The sequence below is a fragment of the Stegostoma tigrinum genome, unplaced genomic scaffold (genome assembly GCF_030684315.1).
Source record: "Stegostoma tigrinum isolate sSteTig4 unplaced genomic scaffold, sSteTig4.hap1 scaffold_86, whole genome shotgun sequence".
Taxonomy (NCBI): Eukaryota; Metazoa; Chordata; class Chondrichthyes; order Orectolobiformes; family Stegostomatidae; genus Stegostoma; species Stegostoma tigrinum.
In genome coordinates, this window is record NW_026728811.1 from 840,389 (window position 1) to 849,999 (window position 9,611).

Here is a 9,611-nt window from a genome sequence, read left to right on the forward strand (position 1 = left end):
GTGGCTCGCTTTCCTATCTCTCCTTGTTTTGACGTTCTTTATCGTCTTTGATATAAAGAAAAAAAAATTGGATGTAACATTACTTGGTAGCCTGTTTCGTCATTTCCTCAGTTTCAATACCAGTGTGCCTTTAACTTGAGACCACACGTAAATGCTAATGATTCTGCGAGAGCACAAGTCATGAGGTTCATCTGAGCCTGTAAACTCCTTCACTCCTGTTGTTGGCTGAATGAGCCACTATTGCGTCCGCTGCTAAGAAATGCAAACATGTTTCTTTACCCCAAAATGTGGCTGAGGGCTTCTGGTTTCAATTCACGCATTTTGAGACATGGCAGACACTGACATAACTAAGACATTCAGAGGCTACCTTGAGGTACATTTGACAGAAAGGAATGCGCGGTGCACTGCAACACAGGCAAATCAACCTTGAGCTGGAACGCTTTCTCACGAAAAGCAAAGGCGACACTACTCCACTACAGAAAGGACGAGGGCACGCTAAATGCACTCTTAAAAGGGATGACCATTTCTGCACATTCAGGACGAGGAAGGAAAGAAATTTAACAAAGATTCATACTGCAATGAAATAGAACGATCCTCCTTTCCACAGCAAAAGCCGATATGGGCGACTTTATTCAAAGAAAGGTTGGCTGACAAGAACGCTCACCCCATGTCCATCCAGGAACCTATCGCTGTAAAAGAAGGGCACTACTGTTTCTGCCAGGCTTCGAACCAGGGACCTTTCGCGTGTAAGGTGAACGTGATAACCACTACACTACAGAAACACACCCGCTTTTCTGCCCTGCACACTGACCATTCTACAGCATTGAAATTCACAGCTGTTTAACGCTTCACCTCTCTGTTTCAAATGGGTCGATGTAGTCCAGCGTTATTGGCATTATTGAAAAATAAAAGATATCATGTAAACCTGCCCAGAAAATATTCACGTGGTCATTGGCAGTGGTGCAGGTTTTGGACTGTATGATGATTCTGAACAGGCTGGGGCAGTTTTCTCTGGAACGTCGGGGGCTGAGGGACGACCTAACACAAATTTATAAAAACATCAGGGATATGGACATGGTAAGGAGTCAAGGTCTATATCACACGGTGGGCGGGTCCAAACCTGTAGGGTGTGTAATTAAAATGAGGGGCAGAAATTTAAAAGCAACCTGAGGGCTTTTTCTTTTTGCCGAGAAGGTGGTGCAAGTATACATTAAACTGCCAGACGAAGTGGTGGAGCCGAGTAAAATTATTACACTTCCAAGGCATCTGAATGCGTGTGTGAATCGGGAGGGTTTAGAGCGAGGGTTTAGAGCGATCAGAGATGTCAAACTGATGCTAACAGCATGCAATTGCTTTTTGTTCCAGAAGCGAAAAGCTCTCACGCCTGAGTACCATCACTTCACATCCTGCTGACTGATTAAGATAGGGTTAGGGTTTGGGTTGGTGTTCATGTTCTCTTGTTGTTAGTTTCCTTCCTGTTTGTCCGATGTAGTGTTTCTCACAGTCTCTGCAGGGGATTCTGTCGATGACATTGGTCCTGTCCATGGCGGCGAGTGGGCCTTTAGTTCGGGTGAGCACCTGTTGTAGGGTTGATGTGGGTTTGTGTGCCACTCTGATTCCCAGCGGTCTTAGAACTCGTGGTGAGTTCTGATGTGCCCCTGATGTGTGGAAGTGTGATGAGTGTGTCGGGCATGTGGAATCTTTATAATGCTGTTCTGTAGGCATCTCCTGACCCAGTTCTTTGGATATCAATTATCCTTGAGCAACTGGCTACAAAAACACATGACCAATACTCACTCATCTCAAGCCACATGGACAAGGAGAAGTGCGACTTCGACTGGGGCAAGAAGATCCTGGGACAGGCGAACCAAAGACAAGCATGAGAATTCCTAGAAGCATGGAACTCCACGAAGCAGGCTATTAATAACCACATTGAACTCGGCCCCATATACATTCCACGACAGAGGAAACCCGGAAGTGAGGCAAAACATCGCAACGGACCCCAGAGTTTAAAAGCCAGGCGGGAAAACACACCGACGCTTCATCACAGGTTGCACTGAGGAGATGACCAAGCACGGTAACGAAACGTCTGCGGAACAACAAGCCAGCTCAGCGAGCCAACCAATCTCAACATAGTAATCATTAGATTCTGAAGTCGAGATTTTTTTTTTAAAAAAATCAAAAGTCACCATCTGTTGTGGCAAGATTTGAACCTGGATATCCAGTAAGTCCGTTTACAACCAGGAAAAAAAAACACAGATACAAGCACATATGAGACACACGTCAACATGACCATTGTATCTTTTGAAACTCCAGAGGGTGAGACAGAGAGAAAGTGGGGAAGGGAGTAAACTTAGTTTCAATGGATTAATCCCCAAAACAACAGAAAGCCCACTGGAAAGAGCCACAGGCACAAACACACAGCCACAGGGACACACACTCATACACACACTCAGCTACAGATGCTGGCACACAGCTACAATCACACAGTGAGAGTTCAACAGAGACACACTAATACAGAGACAGAAACACACAGACACATGTACACACACGTGTGTAACAAAGGCATACAGACATTGCGACAGACGCATACAGACACAGAGACACACACTGAGACAAACATGTGCGTACAGACGCTGACACACAGAGGGAGAAAGGGATGGAACGAGTTGGAGAGAGAACGTAAAAGTCTACAACTCTTTCTCAATTGCTCCCTTGTATTCAAAGTAATGCATTGGCTCCCTCTGCTGGCCGCTTCACGCTACTGCAGAGGGGCGGCTGAAGCGTGAAAGCCATCAGGGATTCGGTCAGAGGGAGAGGGTCACTCACGGCAACAGCAAGAGACGCAGGCGCACACACACACAAACAGATTCACACTATGCTGGTGTGGAGAGGATTTTAATTATGCTGAAGCTCCTCAGCGTAAAACATGCTCATGTTTAGAAAGATATGTTTTCCCTCAGCAAATGTGGAAATGTTTTGACTTTGGACAGTTTTCCTAACATTATACACATTAAATAGAGTTTTTCTTCTGCAACTGTATCCAGGCGCGTCCGGGTGAAATGTTTTGTAAAGAGACATGGTTATTTTATTGCACTTTTTGCAATTTGTAATATTTTATAATCTACTCTCTCAGATCCTAATTGGGGAAAGTATTCAAAAGTGAAGGGTATGAGACCAGCAGTGGGTTTGTTCATCTTTCCTTCTGTTCATATTTGAGGGGCAACATCGATCGGCCAAGACAGCTCTGTATCTCCAAAGACAGTGTTTGAAGCACGAAAGAACTGCAACCTGAGAGATTCACAGGCTGCGTTGCTTTCTCAAAAAAAAAATCTGCCGCTTGTGTAGTGGCGTGAGGGGACCGCCAGAGGGTGGCATTGTATCACTTTAAACACCAGAGGGAGGGTGAGACTTTGCTGCATCACTTTTAAATTAATTAGTTCATTCGTTCATTTAAACTTACCTCCAGCGAGTCTCACTCTTGGCAGAGATAGGCATACAGACACAAACACGCAGAGACACACATATGCACACACACCAACATGACCATTGTATCACTTTAAGCACAAGAGGTACAGACTGAGAGAAAATGGGAGGGCGGTTAGCCCATTTCAGTGGACACACCCCGAAACAACAGAGAGCCCATTGCACAAGAGACACACACAAATATAGGAATACACACACCCATATAAACTAACACACTCACTCACGCACACACACACACACGCACATACACACAATCAGAGACATATTGAAACATGCATATACACACAAAGAGACAGAGACACACACAGATACATTGATACACACACATATATACATTGACACAGAGACATACACATAGAGAGACAGATACAAACAAATATTGATACACACGCCGACAGACAGAAACAAATGCTTACAGACCCACAGAAACACGTACACAAACAGACATGCTGACAGAAACACACAAAGGCACACTGACACACATATACACAGAGAGACATACACATTGGCAGGCACTCAGAAACGTATGCACACAGACAGACGCTGGCACACACAGACAAACACACGGCAACACAAGCATGCAGACACGCAGAGACAAATACACGCAGACACACACATACACATATAGAAGGATAGTCACTTGCAGACTCACTGATCCACACACATACAGACTCAATGACACACACACGCAGACAAACTAACAAACACAGAGACAGTCACACTAACTCACTGAAGCACGCAGAAGCGTACAAATACAAACACTTTGACACACATTTAAATACATACACGCAGGCTCACTGACACATAGACAGATGTACAGAAATATACACACTCATAAGAAACACTGGCACATACGTACAAACACGCAGACAGACACAAATGCAGCCCACAGATACAAAATTTGTGCATTAATTGACACTGCCCTGACTTTAATCATCATTAACACAATTTCTGTCAAACAGATAAATCCCAGTTTTTTCTGATGAAGTTTCAATGAGAAAGTGGGATAGATCTTCTGATGCTGCCTGGCCTGCTATGTTCCTCCAGATCCACTCTGTGTTCCCTCTGAACACAGCATCAGCAGTTCTTACTATCTCAGACTGAATAAAAGGTTGTTGTAGATAATAAAATGTGAGGCTGGATGAACACAGCAGGCCAAGCAGCATCTCAGGAGCACAAACGCTGAGGTTTCGGGCCTAGACCCTTTATCAGAAAAGGGTGTTGTAGCTGGTTTGAAACTGTAGCTTTGTCTCTGTGTGTATTTCAGGTCTGGGGGCTGTGTGTGTGTGTGTGTGTGTGTGTGCGCATGTGTGTGTGCGTGCGTGCGTGTGTGTGTGCATGCGCGCGCTCACGCGTGAATAAGTGTGACAGGCAGAGAGTGAATGTGCGAGAGGGGAGCGGAGGAACAGACAGGAGACATTAGACTGAAATTCTGAGTTGCTCCTTTCTCTCACACCTCCTCCCACCCCACTTTCCCCTCTAATCTCACAAAGAAACTTCTTGGTTTACTCCATACCGGGTGGTGGGGCTTTGGGGGGGACATATTGCAGGTAGTGAGAGCTGGGAACATGCTGGATGTACTGGGATTTGGGAGAACAGAGGGGTTTGAGTGGCAGACCTGTGGCTTTAAAAACCAGGTCTTGGCGGCTGTAGATAACACAATGAGGAGCTGGGGAAGCACAGCAGGCCAGGCAGCATCAGAGGAGCAGGAAGGCTGACCCTTCTTCAGAAACGCGTGAGGGAAAGGGAACTGGGAAATAAATAGAGCGGGGAGGGGTGGGGCTGGGGAAAGGAGGTGGGATGGTGATAGGTGAGTACATGTGGGCCGTGCTGGGGATTGGTCAGTGAGGTGGGAGAAGTGTACAGGTGGGAGAGAAGATAGATTGGTTGTGTCAGGTCAAGGAGGCAGGGATGAGAGGGAGGATTGGTCATGAGATGACGCCTGGGGTGGGGAGATTTTGAAACTGGTTAAGCCAACATTGAGGCCATTAGGTTGTTGGCTCCCAAGGCAGAATATTATGTGTTGCTCCTCCAGTTTCTGGGTGATAGCTTTGTGACACTGGAGGAGGCCTAGGATGGACATGTCATCCAGGGCGTGGGAGGGGGAATTAAAATGGTTTGTGACTGGAAAATGTTGTCATTTGTCACGATTAGTGCGCAGGTGCTACACAAAGTGGCCTCTGAGCCTCTGCTTGGTCTCATCAATGTAGAGGAGGCTACATCGGGAGCAGCGGATGCAATAGATCACATTGATGAATGTGCAGGTGAGTCTCTGTCTAATCTGAAAGTGTTTTTTGATTCCTTGGATGTGGGTGCGGGGGAGGTGTAGGGGCAAGTGTAGCACTTCCTGTGGTTGTAGGGAAAGGTGCCATGGTTGGTGAGGCTGGTGGGAATGTGGAGCGGACGAGGGAGCCGTGGAGAGCGCAGTCCCTGCAAAAAGCAGATAGGGGTGCGGAGGGAAATATATTTTTAGTTGTGGGGCTGGTTTGCAGGTGGCGGAATTTGTGGGGAATGATACATTGGATACAGAAATTAGTGGGATGATATGTGAGGCCAAGGGGGATTCTGTCCTTGCTTTTGTTCGGGAAGGGGATATGAGGGCAGAGATGTGGGGAACACAAGAGATGCACCGAGAACGTTTTCGACCACTGAAGGGGCAAAGTTTTGGTCCTTGAAATAAGAGGACATCTGGGATGTTAGGCAGTGGAATACCTCATCTTGGGAGCAGATGTGGCAGAGGTGGAAGAATTGGGAGCACAGGATCACATTCTTGCAGGAAGGTGGGTGAGAGGAGTTGTAGTCTAGCTTTAGGTTACCTAACTCAGGTCTACTGCCCAGGAACTCCCCACCTACGTCTAGCACACCACCCACACGCTCCACCTCCTCCATCACTTCCTATTCCCTGGCCCTCATAATCTCATCTTAACCATGGACATCCAATCCCTGTGCACTTGCATTCCCCACATGGCCAAAATGTGCTCCGCTTCTTCCTCTCCCAGAAGGCCCAACCAGTCCCGCTCCACCTACATTGTTATCTGACACTGACACAACTTTCCTGCTCCTCTGATGCTGCCTGGCATGCTGTACTCCTCCAGCTCCACACTGTGTTATCTCTGACATTGGCAGTTGGTACTATCTCTGATGAGAAATTGCGAGTGTGTTTGTGTCATTGGCCCATGGGGAACACTTCTTGAAAGCAGTCTCACCATAAATTGCAGTATTTTGGATTGGAACGTACACGTGAGCAAACCCATTGGATTTCTAACCCATCACGATACCACTCAGCCAACGTTAAGGCAAAGTTTGCTGCTCACAGTCGCCTCTTGCATTGGATTTCATCTGCAAATATCGCTGTTGAGCGTTGGCGGGTAAAAATCCCAGTTAATTTCGGTCATAAATCCTTACCATTCCGAAAATATCGCATGACCTTTCTGTTTCCTCTATTATGTTTCCCCCTCTTTATTAGGAAAGAATCAGCTTTGTTGTTTCTAAATGTGATGGGAGCAGCTAAGTGGATTTTTTATTGCGTACATTTACTGTTTTTCGTTTGTTAATCAACAGTGAGTAGAGTTCCTTAAAAAATAATGTTGTTACAGAGATCTGTCTCTTGATTAAATTTTTAAAAATATAAAAACTTACATACTAAACCAGCCAGTGTTTTTTTTTCAAAGCAGAAAGATTGTGTTGTTTTCTGGGTCTGTAGATCGTTAAGATGCAAAAATGGCCTTCAGTAGAGTAATGTATTCTCCCTGTCAGATGTGGGAGATTGGGAATAGTTTCAATGTTACTGATGATTATGTCTGCAGGAAGTGTGTTTGATTAGGAAACCTATCGGGTCACATGGACAAGCTGGAGTGGGCCTTTGAGGCAATGAGGAATTTGCAGGAGTGAGGGGATATGATGTATGGCAGCTGCAGGGAGGGGCATAAACCAAAGATGCAGACAGTTAGTTGGGTGACCTCCAGGAAAGTGAGGCAGAGACAGGCAGTGCAGGAGTCTCCTGTGGCTATCACTATCTTGCAGCACTGACAGATAGGTTCCTGGTACAACGACTGCCTATAATGTGACACTAGTTTCCAGGCCACTGAATGTGATGGGGCCTCTGTAATTAGAGGCACAGACAGACATTTCTGCAGCTGACAGTGAGACATCAGAATGGTGTGTTAGAGATAATGGGAACTGCAGATGCTGGAGAATCCAAGACAACAAAATGTGAGGCTGGATGAACACAGCAGGCCAAGGAGCATCTCAGGAGCACAAAAGCTGACGTTTCGGGTCTCCATCTCAGGCAATCAGCTTGTAACTGATGTCCATTTCAAGCCCACCGACTCCCACAGCTACCTAGAATACACCTCCTCCCACCCACCCTCCTGCAAAAATTCCATCCCCTATTCCCAATTCCTCCGCCTCCGCCGCATCTGCTCCCATGACAAGACATTCCACTCCCACACATCCCAGATGTCCAAGTTCTTCAAGGACCGCAACTTTCCCCCCACAGTGATCGAGAACGCCCTCGACCGCGTCTCCCGTATTTCCCGCAACACGTCCCTCACACACCACCCCCACCACAACCGCCCAAAGAGGATCCCCCTCATTCTCACACACCACCGCACCAACCTCCTGATACAACGCATCATCCTCCGACACTTCCACCTTCTACAATCCGACCCCACCACCCAAGACATTTTTCCATCCCCACCCCTGTCGGCTTTCCGGAGAGACCACTCTCTCGTTGACTCCCTTGTTCGCTCCACACTGCCCTCCAACCCCACCACACCCGGCACCTTCCCCTGCAACTGCAGGAAATGCTACACTTGCCCCCACACCTCCTCCCTCACCCCTATCCCAGGCCCCAAGAAGACATTCCACATTAAGCAGAGGTTCACCTGCACATCTGCCATTGTGGTATACTGCATCCACTGTACCCGGTGTGGCTTCCTCTACATTGGAGAAACCAAGCGGAGGCTTGGAGACCACTTTGCAGAACACCTCCGCTCAGTTCACAACAAACTACTGCACCTCCCAGTTGCAAACCATTTCCAGTCCCCCTCCCATTCTTTAGATGACATGTCCATCATGGGCCTCTTGCAGTGCCACAATGATGCCACCCGAAGGTTGCAGGAACAGCAACTCATATTCCGCCTGGGAACCCTGCAGCCTAATGGTATCAATGTGGACTTCACCAGTTTCAAAATCTCCCCTTCCCCTACTGCATCCCTAAACCAGCCCAGTTCGTCCCCTCCCCCCACTGCACCACACAACCAGCCCAGCTCTTCCCCTCCACCCACTGCATCCCAAAACCAGTCCAACCTGTCTCCGCCTCCCTAACCTGTTCTTCCTCTCACCCATCCCTTCCTCCCACCCCAAGCCGCACCCCCATCTACCTACTAACCTCATCCCACCTCCTTGACCTGTCCGTCTTCCCTGGACTGACCTGTCCCCTTCCGACCTCCCCACCTATACTCTCCTCTCCACCTATCTTCTTTTCTCTCCATCTTCGGTCCGCCTCCCCCTCTCTCCCTATTTATTCCAGAACCCTCACCCCATCCCCCTCTCTGATGAAGGGTCTAGGCCCTAAACATCAGCTTTTGTGCTCCTGAGATGCTGCTTGGCCTGCTGTGTTCATCCAGCCTCACATTTTGTTGTGTTAGAATGGTGTGTTACCTCCCTGGTCCCAAAATCATGCATATCTTGGAGAGGGTGCAGAATATTCTCACAGGTGAGAGGGATCAGCAGTGGGTCATTTCACATATAAGAATTAAAGACATAGGAACAGAAATGGACAGGATTCTGGGGAGATAATATAGGAATTTGAGCAGGATTTTAAAAACTAAATCCTCAAGTGCAGAAATACCTCAAACACTCCCAGTGACACGAGCCAGTGAGGGGAGGAATAGGAAGAAAGAGCAGATGAATACGTGGCTGAGGTACTTGTGCAGGGGGGAAGAATTGACATTTTTGGATCATTGGAATGTCTTCTGGAGTAAAAGTGACCTGTAAAAGAAAGATGGATTGCACCTGAATTTGAAGGGGACTAATGTACTGCCAGGGAGATTTGCTCGAGATGCTCAGGAAGATTTAAACCAGTAACGGGGGGAACAGTTTTGGGAACCAGGGAGATATTG

At 47.4% G+C, this 9,611-nt stretch overlaps 1 non-coding gene across 1 annotated transcript; it reads right to left on the reverse strand.

The window, feature by feature from the left end:
• Positions 1 to 709: 709 nt before the first annotated feature.
• Positions 710 to 782, reverse strand: trnav-uac (transfer RNA valine (anticodon UAC)). The gene has a single exon. It is a non-coding gene; the product is annotated as a tRNA-Val (tRNA).
• Positions 783 to 9,611: the final 8,829 nt, after the last annotated feature.